Raw genomic sequence first — 20271 nt, 5'->3', positions numbered from 1 at the left:
CGTAGGAAAGTTGACCAAAATATGGCTAACTCTGAAATTTTACGAACCCTAAAAATGAGGTTGATCAACTGCTTAATATTCCTAATACTCACATACCGATGTGAATCTTGCATCCTAAGGCAAGCCGCACACCAAAGAAACATGAAACGAAAAACATGAAACATGAAACGAAAAACATGAAACATGAAACTAAAACACTGCTAAACAAATCTCAAAGTCCGCCTACCAATGAAACGAGTGTGATTCATGCTCATGACACATTTTTATTTTTGGAGAGTTTCATAAATGGCCGGACGTATATTTGTTTAGCAACAAATATACGTCCGGCCATTTATGAAATTCTTCGAAAATAAAAATGTGTCATGCATGAGCATGAATCACACTCGTTTCGTTGGTAGGCGGACTTTGAGATTTGTTTAGCAGTGTTTTATTTTCATGAAACATGTTTTACGTTTCATGTTTCATGTTTTTCGTTTCATGTTTCTTTGGTGTGCGGCTTGTCTTAGACAAACGAAAATAAAAAAGATAGATGCCATTGGTATGTTTTGTTGGAGAATAATGTTGCGAATTCAATGGACAGACCACAGGACAAATCAAAGCCGTTTGCTGACAAAATTAAACTACTTTGGACCTATTATGTGAACAGACACAGGAAACATTTTTTTTTAATTACTCCTTGAGAGATCTGCAATCTGCCTATTAGGCAATAAGCGTTTTTTTCTGCCAATGAAGCTGATGACATGTAGAGTATTATTCCAATGAAATCTCTTTTAAATATATCTAAACCTAAGTTAAACATTGTTGGTATGATTTAACAATAAATTGCCTAAAAAAAATCCGATATAGATAGATCGGATGGCAGTAGACGTTTTAGCCTACGGATTTCATTGGCATCGCGCACGTTTAGTTGGGCCGATTCGGGTGCACTGACACTTTTTCACTATAGTTGACACTAAAACGATGTATGGCATCTTTGATGGATTCCAAAGGGACATCATGCTGAATGATTTCGTTACTGACGTAGTAAGGAGCATCAATAATAGTTCGTAGTACTTTATTTTGGAACCTCTGCAAGATGGATATGTTGGAGTTGCTAGCAGTTCCCCACAGCTGGATGCCGTAGGTCCACACAGGTTTTAAGATTGTTTTGTATAATAATATTTTTTTGTCTATGGAGAGTTTTGATCTGCGACCGATGAGCCAATACATGTTTCTTAATTTGAGGCCAAGTTGCTTGCGCTTAGTGAATATGTGTTTTGTCCAAGTCAGTCGTCGATCCAGGTGCATTCCGAGGTATTTGGCGATATCAGATTGTGGAAGTTGACACTCAATACATTGAACAGGTGGGCACGTTTTTCTGCGGAGGGTAAACGTCACATGTGTTGATTTCAATCCATTTGCTTTAATACGCCATCTTTTAAGTCAGTTTTGGACCTTGTTTAGACTAGTTTGCAGGTTCCTAGAGGCTGATGTTGGGTCAGTGTGGGACGCCAAAATGGCTGTATCATCGGCAAATGTCGCAACAGTGGTAAGTCGTGTTGATGGCACGTCTGCAGTATACAGTAAGTACAGAATCGGTCCAAGTAGCTGTGGAACTGTTCCACCTTGTGGAACTCCTGAATTTATTCGATGCAGCTCTGTATATTCACTTCCATGTTTTATTTAGAAGTGCCTATCTGTCAGGTATGAACAGGAAACATGGAAAGACTTATTAACTAAGAAAAAATAGAATGCTGAAGATCACGAGGAAGATCCCGAACCAGATGAATGGACCAAATTACAGGCATATGCAAAAGACCTATCTTCTTCTTCTCGTAGCACTACAACCCGGATGGGTCTTCTTGGCTGAGTGCACAATTCGCTTCCATCTTGAACGGTCGTCAATGATAGTTGGGTCAATGGGTATCCCCATTGTTCTTAAATCCGACCATATCGTTCATTTGGAAGAAGAGGGTTATAACTAAGAATTTTCACTTTTTCAGTAGAAAGGTTTTAAGATTCATATTAGTTTATTTCATTTATTGTGTGCAGTGTTTATTGATATTATAGGATTTAATTATTGAGTATAATAGATTTTTGATCTATTTATGGGTCTGACAAGAATTAATAGTAAGAGACTTAATAGTGCTGTGGAGGCTATACATACATGTATAGCCTCGTATGTGCTCAAAGAAATGACTATTGACAGAGATCTTGGGGAACGGACAATACACGACATTACACCACTACAGTAGTGACCACTACACTTCCTCCGGAGGGCCAGAACTGAAGAGAAATGTCTTTGATACCGAAGAAGTTCACAAATTATGGCATTTGATGAATGTAAAAATATATTTGAATTTAAAGCTTTCTATAATAATGGTATTTAACTAGATCCTACCGCAAGTATTGTAGTCCTGTCGCCAGGGTGGGTACAACGGCCTCCTTAATTCAGATGGACTTACCCAAGTTTTTTTTTATGTATTTTGACTCGTAGAACACGAATTTTTTGGGTAACAGTTGATCCGGATGTTGATAAGATTGTTATAAACAAAGAACTTGAGGAATTACATAACAGTGATTTTCGCAAAACAAAACATGTTTTTGTATTTTTTGCACGATTGATCATTTTTGACTGTTTACCGTGACAGATTTTACGTCAGTAGGTGACATTTACTAGCAACTCGACGGTAAGTAATCCAACTCGACGGTAAGTACTCCAACTCGACGGTAAGTAATTCACTTACCGTCGAGTTAAAAAATCTCTTAATTTTAATTTATTTTTTGAACGAATAAAGAAAACTAACGAATTATTTATTAATATTTAAACTTATGGTACAATTTGTTAAATTATTTAATGAAATCCCACTTGTTTGGGCTGTGGTTTCACTTCTAACAGAAACTCCTGCAGAATCGCATACATTAGTAGTATTACTAGTATTGCACAATATTTTTTCGGCAAAATCTATTTTATTTTGAAGAGAATCTTCTACATAGCTTTCTGCCACTGTCGATGAACGCCAACCTCCATGACGCTTTAATCCGAGGACATCAACATTCCCAAGCCCGTTCAATTTCTTCAAATTCACTTTCGCTCATATTTTAATTTATAATAATCAAAATTGTACTTAAAATTATTGACAACTAAATAAAAACTCAATTCTCCATTGTTGTTATGCACCCTAGTTACTACCTAACAACCAAAGTATCTATCTTGATAAAATGAATGAAACTAGTCAATATGACGAAAATGTTTAATTTTATAATTTATAATGGTATCAATCGTGCAAAAAACGTTATAAGCATGTCGAACGTTAAGGGTAACCAATCTCAGACAACCAAGTCGTCGCTCCGCTCCTCATCCAAACAATTGTCTTCGATCGGTATAAAACCCTTACCGTTCTCCATACTTAATATACTATTTTGGGTAATTCTCAGCAAAAATGATCTTACAAGTTTTTTCGTAGGAAGCATAGTTTTCGAGATAAACGCGGTTGAACTTTCAAAAAATCGAAAAAGTGCAATTTTTAAAATAAAATAGCAATTCTGCTTACTGCATTTGAAAGTTCAAGTCAAATTCTATCGGTTTTGATTATTTGCATTGCTAAAATTAATTTTTTTATTGTTAAACAAAACTATAAACACATAGTGTTTCCCGTGTCCAATGCATGCGTTTTAATGTAGGTACGTAATCTACGTAGAAATTGTCTGTATGCACGCGCCTACTAGTTCGATTTCAAATGAGAAATGCATTGAAAACATCATTCAAGCACTATGTGTTTATAGCTTTGTTTAGCAACAAAAAAATTAATTTTTAGCAATGAAAATAATCAAAACCGATAGAATTTGACTTGAGCTTTCAAATGTGGTAACCAGAATTGCTATTTTATTTTTCAATCAAAAGTTATTCGGGTTCAAAAATTGCAATTTTTCGATTTTTTAAAAGTTCAACCGCGTTATGTCGAAAACTATGCATCCTACGAAAAAACATTTTTTGCTTAGAATGATACAAAAAATACAAAAAAATGTTGTGTTTTGCGAAAAATCGCTGATATTTGATTCCTCAAGTTTATAACAATCTTATCGACATCCGGATCGACTGTTACCCAAAAAATTCGTGTTCTACGGGTCAAAATACATAAAAAAAACTTGTGAAAGTCCATCTGACTGAATTAAGGAGGCCGTTGTACCCCCACTGACGACAGAACTATTGTTCATTTTACAATAAAAAAGATTTCCTCAGAACGGTCGTGCCAAGCGTTATACGTTAAATTTAACTGTTATTTGCATAACCAAAAAAAAATGTCGTGTGCCCGTGAAACCTTTCCCCGTTGTCACAAAAAAAGCGCCGCTAGCTGGCAAAACGGCCCGAAATTAAATTACCTACGTTCCTGTTGGAATTAAAATATTTTATCCGGGATAATTCGCGTATAGAGAGGTGTGCACAGTTCACAAATCGAGTTAGAATTCCCAAGTTAGGAGCTAAATTGGATCATGTAAATTGTTATTGTGCAAATGTACTTTATTACCAACTAATTTAAACTTTGGGCGTAGAGCAGAATCGCTCACCATTCTGATATTCGCAACTCGATTTATTTTCCGATGTTGCTACGGCAAGTTACAAGGTACAAGGAAATGAAGTATCGCGGAATTGCCTTTAAATCCTACGCAAAACTAATCGCCGTAATCGTCAAGAAAGTTTCTTACGTCTAACGCAAGCTTATTAAGAAAGTTTCTTGCTATTCGAGATAGAAAAACCCGTAGAAAGTACTTTTATTGGGTCAGGAAAGAATATCAGACGACTAAAAGGACTATTACAAAAGTAATATCTGTGAATCATAATATTTATAGGACATTGTAAAAGCCTAATATCTTTGTTTATATGTATGGGTCATTCCATTTCAAATCATTCAATTTTGGAGCAAAAAAAAATTTGGACCTCCGATTTGTCTGAAAATTGGTATATAGCTTCTGCGGGACGTAAAAATAAGATATTTAAGGTCAAAAATCTTCTTCTTCTTTTTTCTCAAAATGTTATTTTATGCGATTTTACAGTGATTTGGTGTTTATTTATACAAATTTGCATTTTCTATCGTAAAGTATCAATGGAAAACATAATATTTTAATAGAAGGGACTCAAAAATGTCATTATATGGCATTATAACAAGTTACTTTGATTCAAAACAAGCTTTTTTTTTCATTTTTCTCCATTCCCAAAATACATCATAATCGATTTGGCTGAAAATTGTTCCCACATATAGACAAAACATAGGACTTTAAGTGGTGAGAAGGATTTGAATTATATTACAATACCAAAAAGTTACATGCAATATTATAGTCAAAAATATAGGCGTCTACTGTAAGTACAATTAACTCGAAAATATCGGCTTCACGACAAAAATTGTTAAAAAGAAATTGTAATAATTGTAAATACGATTTATTTGGAACAATTTCAGTTCCTACCATTTTTGTCGAAAAGTTAAAAATGGCGGAGATATTGAGCAAAACAGGTTCTCCTTTAAAATCAAGATGGCGGCTAACGTAAACGAGGAATTCATTCATGATTTTAAATTTAGACTACTATTGACTCCCCCGAAGATCAGAAAAATAAAATTTTGGGCAGCTCGGCATTCAAAGTCAAATGCTATACCGACTGGACTAATATATACTTTTGAGTCTGATATTATTGCATATAACTTTTTTGGTATTGTAATATAATTCAAATCCTTCTAACCACTTAAAGTCCTATCTTTTGGCTATCTGTGGGCAAATTTTCAGCCAAATAGATTATGATGTATTTTGGGAATGGAGGAAAATGTAAAAAACGGTATTTTAACGTTTTTTACACTATAAAATTTGATCAAAAACTTGTTTTGATTCAAATAACTTGTTATAATGCCATATAATGACATTTTCGAGTCTTTTCTATTAAAATATTATGTATTTCATTGATACTTTACGACAGAAAATGCAAATTTGTTTAAATAAACACCAAATCACTGTAAAATCGCATAAAATAACATTTTGAGAAAAAAAGAAGAAGAAGATTTTTTGACCTTAAATATCTTATTTTTACGTCCCGCAGAAGCTATATACCAATTTTCAGACAAATCGGAGATCCAAAATTTTTTGCCTGAGTGATTTGACATGGAATGTACCGTATACTAAGGATTTCTACAGTTTTCACTGTATTTCTTCACTCAACCGTTCTCTCCAGTTCTTTCTGTTTTGCCAGTCCCCTTCCTGCAGACTTCGTCTCTTTTCATTGCTGCCTCCACTTCATCTCTTGTCGTGTTGCAGGGTTGTCATGTCGAGTTGTCGTGTTAGATCCTCAATGGAACGAAAGGGTAGCCAACTATCGGAACTTAGGAAATCACTGACTCTAACTTATAACTTTATTTAAAGTTTACAACATCCATACACGTAAAGTTACGAAGATGCTGTTTCGCGGGGTAGTCTTTCAGACACCCATTTCGCATGACTGCTAACTAGCATAGTAACGATCTTAATCTTAATATGAATATTAATCCTTCCATTTTACCCCTCTGCGGGCTTTTTATATCTTCCGATAATTTGGACTTTGAAAGTAAGCGGTACTTGAGTATCCAAGCGGTACGCGAGGTTACCCAAACAAGCTCCGTCAATCAACCTTCGCTTTGTTTGTGATTGTAGAAACAACATCTTCTGTAACGACCTTAATTAAGCTTAAATTATATACATTTTTTAGATACATATTATATTATACAGTAAGGGTTTTTCCCTTACTGTATACTCTGAAAGATATTCGGGGTCTGCATCTCTTCCTTCTTCCTATCGCGTTCCACTCTGTTATTCCGTTTATCTAACGTTTTCTGTCTGCTCTTCTAACATGTCCGCACCTGGTTAATCTCTTCTGTTCTATGTAGTCTATTAAATTTGAGTTGATTCCCATTATTCTCTTAATATCTATGGTAGTTATTCTATCTTTTCTTGTTACTCTTCAGCTTCTCCTTAGGAATTCCATCTCTGTTGCTCTTATTTTGTTTTTCGTTTCTTTATTTATAATCCAATTTTCACATTCATTGATCAGGATACTTCTTGTCATGGTGTTATATCTTATTCGTTTCGTTTATATAATGACGTTCTTATCCCACAGTACCGGGTTTAATTTTCGTATGCAGCCTCTTGTTTGTCCTAGTCTATTTTTTATATCTTCCTCAGTTGTTCCTTTGTTCGATATTATGAAACCTAAATACTTGTACTGCTCTGTTCCACTGATTTGTTTACCTTCGCCTATTTCCATCTGTTATATTTCTGTATTCTTCGTTGTCAGGAATTCAGTTTTCTTAACGTTTATTTCCATTCCATGCTTTGTATATTCCTCTTCATGTTTTCTCATCATAAAGCCGAGGTCATCTTCGTCTTGTGATCACTTTGTTTTAGTCCGTTCTTTAACGGTAAAATATTGCAAAACCTCTAAATTTTAAAGAACCCTTGGATTGACATGAAATTTGGCATACACATAGCTAACAAGTCAAACAAAAAAAGTGATATTGTGCCGATATGTGCTTTTGCCCTGGGGGTGGTTTTCACCCCCTCTTAGGGGTGAAAAAATATTCGTCCAAAGAAAGTCAGGAATTGGATAAACTGGCTAATTTTAAGTAACTTTTGTTCTATAGATTTTTTTCACTAAGTCAATACTTTTCGAGTTATTTGGCAGTGAATATGTTCATTTTTTAACAAAATAACCACGCTTTTAGACGGTTTTTCGCAAATAACTCAAATAGTAAGTATTTTGTAGAAAAAACATTCTTAGCAAAAATATAGCCTGTAAAAAATTTAAAAAATGGTGTATATATCACGTCTCTACACCTAGTAGAAGCAGAGTTATAGCTAATGAAAAATAGGTTCATATTCGTCAAATTCCAAATGCAATACTTTAACGTGAAATAACCAAAAATCAAGCACATTTCGGGGAAAACTCATTTCAACTTATTTAAAATGTTTAAAAAAGCATTCTTGTTTTATAAAAAAAATTCTAGCATCAAAATTAAACAAGTTACGCTCAGAATAAAGTTAGCCCCTTTTGGTTTTGGTAAAAAAATCGAGAAAATCACCCCCTAATTAGTATCTTAAATGAACTTAATCGTTACGACTTCCCAAGTTTCTTGACTCGTGTAAGTATATATTGTTTAAATGATCTGTAAGTTTCATCGGTTCAAAGTCCTTATTATTGAAAGGGCTGTAGTTAAAAGGGGTTGAACGAGTCACTGATCACGAATGTATGCAAATTTAGAAACACCAAATCTTAATCAATTTTTGTCTAACAGAAAAACAAAAAAATACATGATATTCAGAAAAGCAAATCTGACTTTTTTTGTTTTTCGAGATGTTTGGTATCTCTAACAATTTTTAAGTTATTTTAAAAAAAAAGCATATTTTTCAAAATTAAAATTTTTAAAAATTTTGCTTTAAAACCAATTTTTTTCAAAAATAAGCACTTTGAATCGACGAAACTTACAGATCATATAAACACAACATAAGTAAAATAATTTGTGGAGCGGTAACGATTAATTTCAATTAAGTTGCTGATTAGGGGGTGGTCTTCCCGATTTTTTTTTGCAAAAATAAAAGGGACCATCTTTATTTTGAACGTAACTTGATTAAATTGAATGCTAGAAACTTTTTGTAAAAACAGAAATAAAGCTTTTTTTAAACACTTTAAAAAAGTTATAATGAGTTTTCCCCAAAAAGTTTTTTGGATATTTCACGTCGAAATATTCTATTTGAAATTTGGTGAATATGAATATATTTTTCATTGGCTATAACTCTGGTTCTACAAGCTCCAGAGACCTAACGCGTACACCATTTTTTTTTACTTTTTTATGGGCTATATTTTTGCTAGGAACGTTTTTTTCGACAAAATATTTACTTTTTGAGTTATTTGCGAAAAACCGTCTAAAAATGTGGTTATTTTGTTGAAAAATTAACATATTTACTCGCAAATAACTCGAAAAATGTTGACTTGGCGAAAAAGCTCTATAGAACAAAAGTTACTTAAAATTAGTCAGTTTACCTATTTCCGGACTTATTTTGGACATATATTTTTTCACCCCCAAAAGGGGGTGAAAGTCACCCCCAGGGCAAAAGCACACATCGGCACAATATCACTTTTTTTCTTTGACATGTAAGCTATACGTATGCCTAATTTCATATCAATCCAAGCGGTTCTTTAAAATTTAGAGCAAAAACCGTGAAAGAATGGACTATTTATCCGGTGTTAATTTTTATCTTAATAGATTTCTCAGCTGATATTTCATTATAGTTTTCAAAATCGCCACGGAGTAAAATAATTGTAGAAGCATGCAGATTCAAGTGTGGGAGTCTATATTATTATTTACAGGATACCGGAAATGTCTTGTAAAAATATTTGTTTTCAATAGGTAATGGTATTATTTCAGTAATAAAATCAACAATATTTAAACACAAGGAAATACACAAATAAACGTGGGTCTCCAACGACGGCGTCATAAGAAAAAAATGAGATCAATCATGTTCTGGTAGATGCCAATAGGGGTAGTAACTGCTTAGACATAAGAGGGGCAGACGAAACACGGATCATTTTCTGGTAAAAACGTAAGAGGTAAGAGCAGGTAACCTAAAAGGCAAGAACAAGAATAGCGTCCCAAACAATCCATAGCAATATTGTAGAATACCGTAGTTCTGCGGGATAATGAGATAGAGCGGAAATATCAAAAGGCGTATAAGAATATAGAATCTGTTTGGAAAAATATAAAATTAACTTTGACAAGCGTAGTAGTTGAAATACTGGGGCACAAAAAAAACTGGTTTGAAAACGATTTCGTGAAATCCATGAGAGAAAGAAACATGGCTAGAAGGGACATGCTGCAAAATACCTCGCACAGCAAGAGTGTAAGGTATAAATAGACAAGAACAGAGGCAAGAAAACTCATGAATACAAAAATAGAAGGAGTACCAGGATCAAATAATTAGAGATATAGAAGAAAATCGGAAGAATAAACAAGTAAGAGAATTCTTTAAGGGAGTTTGAGAGACCAAGGCCAGATATAAAGCAACACCAAGGAAACTTAAGGGGAATCCTAAAAATCTGGAAGGAATACTTCTATCAACTGTTAAACGACCAATCAAGCAGAACTACATCAAATATACAAGTGTATACAGCTGAAATAGAAGACCAATAACCGACAAACGAAGAAATCACCTAGTCAATTAAAAAACTTAGGAGAAGCATTGTACAGATCTACATACAAACTAACTCAAGACATTTGACGAGAAGAAACCATACCAAATGAATGGAAAGACAGGGTTATTGTACCAATCAACAAAAAAGGAATCAAAAAGCACAGTAATAAAACTACCGGGGAATAACGCTCCTAAGTACCAGCTACAAACTCCTTAGAAACTTCCACATAGAAAGAACCAAAACATACACAGAAGAAATCGTTGGGGATTATCACTGCAGATTTAGACCGGCCTCCTCCACTATTGCCCAACTATTCACAATAAAACAGATAATGGAAGACATAAACAAGAAGAACTTTAAACATATAAAACGAGTATTTATCAATACTGTTGGAAATCCCATAAAATTGATTTGGTTGTTTAAATAGTTCGAAATCATATCCCTTTTTTACCCTTGTCGACGCCTGTGTTGTTCCTTGCTAGCATGTTATCGAAATTCACATGTGTCGCGAAGAAGAGGATCGGACGCTTACCACTTGAGATCCAAAAATCCTTCCCCTATGATATAAGGAAAGGGATGCTTTCAGAACTCGAATGTGTAAACACGAGAAATAGTGTTGGTTTCGGTTGATGCTTTGTTTGTAAGTTTTTAGCTTTTATTTGTTATTACCTATATATCTCCTTTGTTTAGTTTTTGAAATATTTACCAACCAATTAATTTGAATTTGTGTATTGTATTGCGCTTGTGGAGAAATTCCACTTTCTCACAATAGAAGCTATCAGAAGGTACATATAAAAGCTCATTAGCAGGTGTTGTAATAAGTGTTTATTGCTTGTTTTTGATTTCATTAGTTGTCTCGTACAGTACCTGCTAGTAGTAAACATACAAATACTATCGCTGTCCCAATCAAAAATGACTTTTATTTTTATAATTTTTTCTCCAAAATTTGTTTACAGTAATTTTAAAACCCATTAACTTTTTCACTACACTGATATTTCCATTTTTTTTCCATATTCAACTTCCGATATAGTCTGTCCCGATATTTTTCCTTTCATATTTCAAATAACTTTTCAATAACGTGCAATTGAAATTCACGATTCACACCAGATGAGGACCCCTGACCGAGGTAAACAATATCGAATCTGCATATTTGTGCGAGACCCCTTTGCCTCCATCCACACGTTTGCCGCCATATGCAGGTATTGGGGAAGTGAATTCCGGCTACAGGGAGGCTTCCGTAATGAAACAAAAATAGAGAAAATGTGGAGAGACAAGGGAGGTAGAACGGTGTGTCGCGAAATTAAAAAGAGGAGGATGTGCGGTGATTTTAAAATAATATTTTTCGTCGCAGTGAAAAGCATGGTTTCATAAATCAACGAAAATTGGAAAATAAACAAAAAATATCTACTAGTCAGAAAGATACCTATCTCTTTCAAAAATAGTTCGATTGAACCTAACTTATCTTAGTACAAATGTGCTCATAAAAAAAGTTACAGCCCTTTAAGTTACAAAATGAAAATCGATTTTTTCAATGTATCATTCTTATGGCAGGAACATCTTAAAACAAAATTATAATGAAGTTTGTCCACATAAAAATTTTATGGGGGTTTTGTTCCCTTAAACCCCCCCATGCTTTGGTATACGTTCCAATTAATTCATTATTGTGGTACCATTGGTTAAACAGAACGTTTTTAAAACTTTTTTTGCCTCTTAGTATTTTTTCGATAAGCCAGTTTTTATCGAGATGTAGCTTCTTTTTTAATATATTTACATAAACATTTTATGGGGGTTTTGTTCCTTTAAACCCCCCAAATGTTTCTGTACGTTCCAATTAAACTATTATTGTGGTGCCATTAGTTAAACACAGTGTTTTTAAAACTTTTTGACTCTTAGTCTTTTTTTGACAAGTCACCTTCTATCGAAATGTGGCTTCTTTTTCAAAATATGTATACCTAAAAATGTAAATTATAAATAAATTTTCAGATTATTAAAAGGTCTCTATAATCGTACTTAAATATGTAGTGGATTCCACAAATGTTCAAAATATGTCGATAAACACTGGCTTATCGAAAAAGTACTAAGAGGCAAAAAAGTTTTAAAAATATTGTGTTTAACTAATGGTGCCACAATAATAGTTTAATTGGAACGTACACAAAAGTTTGGGGGGTTTAAAGGAACAAAACCCCCATATAATTTTTATGAAGTGCACAAATTTCACTTTAATTTTTTTTAAGATGTTGCTACCATAAGAAGGTCACATTGTCCATTTTCAACAAAAAATCTCTAAGAGTTTTCGATATATGAAAAAAAAATCGATTTTCATTTTGTAACTTCAAAGGGCTGTAACTTTTTTTGTGTGCACTATTGTATATAGGTAAGTGAGGTTCAATCAACCTATTTTTAACCCCAGAATCTGTGGTATAATTTATGACAAATTTTTTGGGTACACCCAGTATAAAAACAATTACTAAAGAATAAAATGCTTCCCTTCTATCTGTACATCTTCACAGATGTAACAATAATTAGAGGAAGATAAACAATAAATTAGGATGGCGATTTTACTACCATTTGGAGCGTAAATTAAAGCAATGTAATAAAGTACAAATCAAAGCACCACCCACTATGTGGGAATAAAAGAATAAAAGGATTAACAAATATGTAATCTAATGGCACACTAGTCCGCGAAACACAAATACAGAAGCACTTTTTAGACCAGGGCGCATCTGTAAAAATATTGGTACATTTGGACGTTGAGAGGTGACTCAAATTTTTTTGCAGAAATTGCTTGAAAATAACTCAAGTAATAATATTTGAGTTATCCTCCCTCTCAAAAAGGTCCGGAACACTGTATAAATAATCAAAATGTCAAAAAATGAAGGAAAAATTCGATTTTTTTCTTGGTTTTTTGATTATAATTTTAAAAGTATTCATTTTCGAGAAAAGTTGTATTGACATAAAAGTTGCGTAATTAAATTTGCTGCAATATAGAATTGGTTAAAAATTAAAAAAATAGTCACCCTTGTTGCAAAATAGCAATAATTGCGAAAAAAAAATACAAAAACAAGTATTGGCATTTTACGTTTTTCAACCATTTATGCTAAACTTAGCACCTTCATATTTTACCCAGCAAAACTTTATAATACAGTAAAACAACACTGTAAATTTCATTAAGATCGGTTCAATAGATTTTGCAAAATAAATTTTGCAATCCAGCTTTCGCAAAAAAAATTCATTTTTTTCAAAATGTTACAGGACTGAAACTAAAGCAGATAGCAAGTTAAATTTTTTTTTGCATATAGAAGTGTACTGTACCTTCCATTTGCAATTTGCAAAATTAAAATCGATTAACTACCACGGCGTCACGAATTTTTTTAAATAAACATTAATTATTGGTGCTGCGCGCAGGACAGCGGATAGTTTGCTCTGATTGGGCATTCCAATGACCTTTGATAATGATTGATACATTCTAATTTTTATTACATTTCGATATAAATAAATAAATTTGTTTATTGCAAAATAAAAACATACTCTATCCTTTGAAATAACACTTTTTTTAGCAAAAACTTTCTTTGTTCATATATTTTAACTTAGAGAATAAAAGTTTATTATTTTTAAACATATGCAATTGTTTAAACAATATTTCACAAACAATAATAAAATTAGGTTGATTTTTGTGGAATTAAAATATTAAAATACAACTAAATATAGAGTAAGAAAATACTATATTAGATAAAGATTGGAAGAAATTTTGGTGGAAATCAACTTGTGTGAATCGAACACCGCTGTTCTGCGCGTAGCACCAATAGTTAATGTTTGTTTAAAAAAAATCCTGACGCCTTGTTAGTTAATCGATTTTAATTTTGCAAATTGAAAATGAAAGGTACCGTACACTTCTATAAGCAAAAAAAATTTCAACTTGCTATCTGCTTTATTTTCAGTCTTATAACATTTTGAAAAAATGAATTTTTTTTGCGAAAGCTGGATTGCAAAATTTATTTTGCAAAATATATTGAACCCATCTTAATGAAATTTACAGTACTGTTTTACTATATCATAAAGTTTTTCTGGGTGAAATATTAAGGTCCTAAGTGTAATCATAAATGATTGAAAAACGTAAAATGCGAATACTTGTTTTTGTATGGTTTTTTCGCAATTATTGCTATTTCGCAACAAGGGTGACTATTTTTTAAATTTTTAACCAATTCTATATTGTAGGAAATTTAATTGCACAACTTTTATGTCAGTACATCTTTTCTCGGAAATGAATACTTTTAAAGATATAATCAAAAAACTAAGAAAAAAATCGAATTTTTACTTGATTTTTTGACATTTTGATTATTTAAACAATGTTCCGGACCTTTTTGAGAGGGAGGATAACTCAAATATTATTATTTGATTTATTTTTAAGCAATTTCTGCAAAAAGATTTGAGTCACCTCTCAACGTCCATCTCAAAACAGATGGGCCCTGGACTATTTACAGTGTAAAAGTCACTAACTAGGACATCAACTAAGGATGTTTTGGAGGTTTCAAATTTGGCGTAAATATTTTGCGATGTCTAAACTAATTCTTTTGGCTAACTAACAATTTCGTCCAAACTCGTGGATAACTAGTTTTTCACAAATAAGCGAGAGGCGGTACTCAAACTAAATAAGAGCGGCGTTCACGCTAGGTGGAATCTAAATTCATACTTATATTTAACTACGCCAGAGTTGTAACTCTAAAATAATAAATGCGGTTCCCAGAACTCGATGGATTCTAAATTCATACTACAGTAGAACGTCAATAATCCGGAATAATTGGGACCATACCCCATCCGGATTATCAAATTATCCGGATTATCGAAATTACCTCAAAAAAGGCCAGTATACACATTAAAGTAAAACAAAAGTTTTAAAATTTTATGTTTTCTCTTGTACAGTAAAGTGTCTAGAGGTGAAATTAATCAAAACATTTTTTTATGTTTAAACACTGTATTGTAATTAATTTATAATAGCAGCATGTGTACAGTAAAAACATCAGACACTATTTTGGCTTTTAAAAAAATGTGTAAAATATTTTTGAACTGCGCTACAGGTTCGTTTTTCGCAGCTAAGTTCTTAATTTATTTTAAAAGAATCAGATATTTTTGCTAGATACAAATCCGGATTATTGACGGTCCGGATTTTTGACGTCCGGATTATCGACGTTCTACTGTAACTGCATTTAAATCGTAACTGCCTGGAGAACTATTAGGTAGATAAAACCACCTTTTAATGGTAAAAATTATTTTACTACCATAGACGTAGCAGCACGAAATTTCTGTTATCCAATTATGAATGTTGTGGTTCTTTCAGGGATTGTATTTCTCTTTTTACGTTATTGCTTCATGTACCCGTACATAGGATTCCGTCCGCATTGACGAGCTTGTCTTACATACACTGATTTATATAAATATACAGTATGTCCCTGTAAGTTGTATCCATATGGAAAACTTTTTTATTATTAATTTTACGAAAAAAATTTATTCTTTATAAAAAGCTCTGCATGGTCCAAAACCTAAGATTTAACGATCAAATATCAAATTTTTTGAATATTATATGAGGTATGTCAAAAAGTTTAAATTTCACTCAAGAGTAAAGTAACTTTATTTTTCGTAATATTGGAAATTGCTATTATGAAAAGTTGTTTGGAATTAAAAACTATATTCTAATATGCAATTATATCCTTCTAATTGAAAAATTTTTTTTTTTGAGAAATTATGGATAACTATCATTATTTTTTCAGTTATTTCAATTCTGATAACTCTTTTATTATTAATTTTACGAAAAAAAGTGATTCTTAATAAAAAGTTCTGGATGGTCTAAAACTTAAAATACAACCATCTTATATCAAATTTTATTAATTTTATACGAGGTATTTCAAAAAAGATAAATTTAGATCAAAAGTAAAGTTCCTTTATAGTTCAAAATATTTTAATTAAAACAATGTAATTACGTAGTAAAACATAGTTTTTAATTCTAAATAACTTTTCATAATAACAATTTTCGATATTGTGAAAAATAAACGTGTTTTACTCTTGAGCGACATTTTTTGTCATACCTCGTATAAAATTGATAAAATTTGACAAAATATGGTTGTATTTTAGATTTTAGACCATGCAGAACTTTTTATTAAGAATCACTTTTTTCGTAAAATTAATAATGAAAGAGTTATCTGAATTAAAATAACTGAAAATAATGTAGTTATCCATAATTTTTCAAAACAGTTTACAGTTTTTAATTCCAAACAACTTTTCATAATAGCAATTTTCAATATTGTGAAAAATAAAGCTACTTTACTCTTGAGTGAAATTCAAACTTTTTGACATACCTCGTATAATATTCAAAAAAATTGATATTTGATGGTTAAATCTTAGGTTTTGGACCATGCAGAGCTTTTTATAAAGAATAACTTTTTTTCGTAAAATTAATAATAAAAAAGTTTTCCATATGGATACAACTTACAGGGACATACTGTATATTGACTATTCTGGACATTTAGCTATATGTAGTCTTTAGTTCATATACATCACATTTTGTCACTACTTGATGCAATAGATATTGGCAGTCATTGCCTCTGCTTTCTAAACTGACCAATTTACAATAAGTAATACGATTGTTAAAATACTGGCAAGTGCTTAACTTTAAAGGGATACTCGCATGTCTTAAACATTTATACCAAACATTTATACCGCCACTTTTTTGGATGGGCGATCAAAATATTTTACTGTTCCGTTTAGATAACTAAATAAAACCCTAAAACTGCATAGTGATAGCATCTTTATTGCGTATAAAATGATCTAAAATGAATACGTTCGTCGCGGAATCACTCTGTTTCACGTATGGTCATAAAAACCGTTAGCAACCCCTTCTCGATACACACGACACCAGCGACACCATATTTCGAAGCACATTACGTATTCCGCAACGGTGCCGCACATAAAGCGGCTCCTTACCCCTTCCCTGTGGGGGTGGGGGTGCGTGGCCAACGGGATGGTGTTGGTCACGTAATGAACATTTGCGAAAATTTTGCATTGAATTCCTATATCCACACGGATTTAGAGCGAATGAGGCTACTCCAGGAATTACTCTTGTTACCATATATCAAGATAGAGCTGTAACAAAAGACGCTAGTTGATTTCAAGAGCATCTATTTAGGTACAATTGAACAATTCAAGAGCTTGATTGACAATAATAATATTGCAAAAATAGAGAACTGGAGTATAACAATATTGTTATTAGTTTTTAAAATGTTTTGATCTTGCAACAACCTTATAATAGACCTGGATCCAGCGTACCAAAAAAAAGTTGATTAATAGCAAGCCGAAAATTTGTTGATAGCTTAACGGTGTCTAGTCGGACAAACTTTGATGTATGGGAACACTTGAACAGGGGAAGTTTTACCATTTAATTAAATTCTCAGGCAAAAATCAGACTGGTGTTGTTTTAATGAGTGGAACACGAAGAACATGTCAAATGACAGGAATTATATTGGTGATAAATAGCAGTCTGATTTTTGCATTAGAGTTTAATGAAACAGTAACATATCAATTGGAAGTTCTGTCCGACAAAACACATGAGGCGTTTTCGTAATCTGACGTTCCAAATTTTTAAACTGATCCACAATTAAAACTTCCCCTGCTCCAGTGTACCCGTACATCAAAGTTTGTCCGACTAGACACCGTTAAGCTATTAACAAATTTTCATCTTGCTATTAATCCATTTTTTTTTGGTACGAGGGATCCAGGCCTATAATAGGTTGGATGAAAGTAGCAGGAACAGAGAATCCACAGAATATCGTGGACTGAAAAAGTAACTAATATAGAGGTGTTACAAAGAATGAAGAAAAAATGTGAAGTCATAAAAACTGTTAAAATTAGAAAGATTCAATATCTGGGTCATAATATAATGAGGGGCGAGAAGTACGCATTACTTAGGTTAATTTTGCAAGGGAAAACGCAAAATATCCTGGCTAAGAAATTTGAGAGAGTGGTTCGGTTGCAGCTCATTAGAATTATTCAGAAGTGCGGCCAATAAAATTAAAATAGCGATGATGATTTCCAACCTCCGATAGGGGAAGGAACCTGAAGAAGAAGCAGGAACTATTACTCCATAGTTTCGCTATTATCTGATCCAAAACTAATGAGAATATAAATAAGGATTAAGCACAGAGCCTTGGTTCAATCCTATCTGGACAAAATATTGATCTGTCGCTCTCACACCTGTCCTTTATCACAACCTTTACATATTCACCGGGGACTCCTTTCTTATCAAGTGCTCACCACCGAATCTCTCAAGGAACTCTATTACATATATACTTTCTTACTCAAGATCAATAATTACCATATTATGCGCATTTATTTCTAGATTTCTGTATATTCTTATACCGATATTTTTCCATGAACTGCCTTATTTATACAGAAAAGTGCGTGCGATGGTGATCTGCCATGTATAAAGTCAAACTGATTAACAGATATTCTTCATGTGTCCGTCTATCAATTACTCTCTCCCATATTTTCATGGTGTGACTAAGTTGCCATTTAGTTTGTAAATTGAAATATATCTCCCTTGTTTTTTCTTAAACAGGTACTAATATACTGCTTCTGCTATTCGTCGTCTGGCATTTGCCCAACTTCCTAATTCTATTAAATAAGTGTCACCCAATGATCTACGCACTTGCCCAGGAATATCATCTGGTCCAACTGGATTTCCATTCCTTACTTTTTGAAGTGCTTGAACCTCTTCCTCCTTTGTTATTTTGGTAACCATTGCTGTTACTGTCTCCGTTAACTCAACTAACTCTTTTTTTGTCAAATTCTCCATTTAATAAACTGTCAAAGTACTTTTTCCATTTGTTTTTGACATCCTTTTCGTGAATCAGTAGTTTATATTTTTTCAATTTGGATACACCTAATCTGATAAAATCTTTTGTTTTCTTTGCTCTATGTTTAGTTATTTTATATAATATCTTTGTTTCTGATATCTTCCCTGGCATTAAGTTAATTGTATAGATTGTATACGCCTCTGCTTTAGCTTTTGATACTGCTACTTCCTCTTCCTTTTTTGACGACTTTTTTCTTGTACCTACTTTGACCACTACCATGTCTCTTTATTCTCAAACTTCTTTCCTCACATTTTTTCCAAATTGGCCATCTTCCTCCAAATTGTATTATAGCTTCCTTTCATGTTCCAACACATTTTTTCTGCTATTCTTATTCTGAATAGACCCTCCTTTTCTTTGATTAACCCAGAAATCAGCAATTCTTCGTATTGGATGATTAACAGGTTCCTTTAAAAAATGTGGTTATATGGGAAATACAGGAGTAAAGAAACAAACGCTCATATGGTATTCATTGATCTTGAGAAAGCATATGATAGAGTTCCTCGAGAGATTCTGTGGTGGGCACTCAATAAGAAAGGAGTCCCTGGTGAATATGTAAAGATTGTAAGGGATATGTATGAGGGAGTAACGACTAGTGTTAGGACAGGTGTGGGAGAGACTGATAAATTTCATGTGAAAGTAGGATTGCACCAAGGCTCGGTGCTTAGTCCGTATATATTCTCATTAGTTTTGGACCAGATAACAGCGAAACTACAGGGTAACATTCCATGGTGCTTAATGTATGCTGATGATGTCGTGTTAGTAGGAAATAGTGAAAGAGACTTAGAACAAAAGCTGGAACAGTGGAGACAAGCTCTGGAGGAAAAAGGTTTAAAATTTAGTAGGACAAAGACAGAGTATTTGCAATGTTCATTTAGAGATGGAGTTACTACAAATAAAATGGTATTTTTGGATGGTGAACTGATTGTAAAAAATAATAGTTTTAAGTACCTGGGATCGGTATTAAAGAGTAATGGAGAAATAGATGGAGATGCATGCAGTAGAATTAGGGCTGGATGCATGAAGTGGAAGGAAGCGAATGGTGTGCTGCGTGACAGGAAAATTCCAATGAAGTTAAAGGGAAAATTCTATAAAACAGCCATAAGACCGGCTATGATGTACGGAACTGAATGTGGGCAGTGAAAAAGAAAGAGGAACAACGAATGCATGTTGCGGAAATGAGAATGC

At 33.0% G+C, this 20271-nt stretch overlaps 1 protein-coding gene across 2 annotated transcripts in view; it reads right to left on the bottom strand.

The window, feature by feature from the left end:
* Positions 1 to 20271, bottom strand: part of LOC114349398 (netrin receptor UNC5C) — a 1236422-nt gene that overhangs the window by 45775 nt on the left and 1170376 nt on the right. The gene's annotated exons all lie outside the window — the stretch shown is intronic.

This window comes from Diabrotica virgifera, chromosome 3 (assembly GCF_917563875.1).
Source record: "Diabrotica virgifera virgifera chromosome 3, PGI_DIABVI_V3a".
In the NCBI taxonomy this organism is placed as follows: domain Eukaryota; kingdom Metazoa; phylum Arthropoda; class Insecta; order Coleoptera; family Chrysomelidae; genus Diabrotica; species Diabrotica virgifera.
The sequence above is the reverse complement of the archived record's forward strand: the minus strand, read 5'-3'. Positions and strand labels throughout refer to the sequence as shown.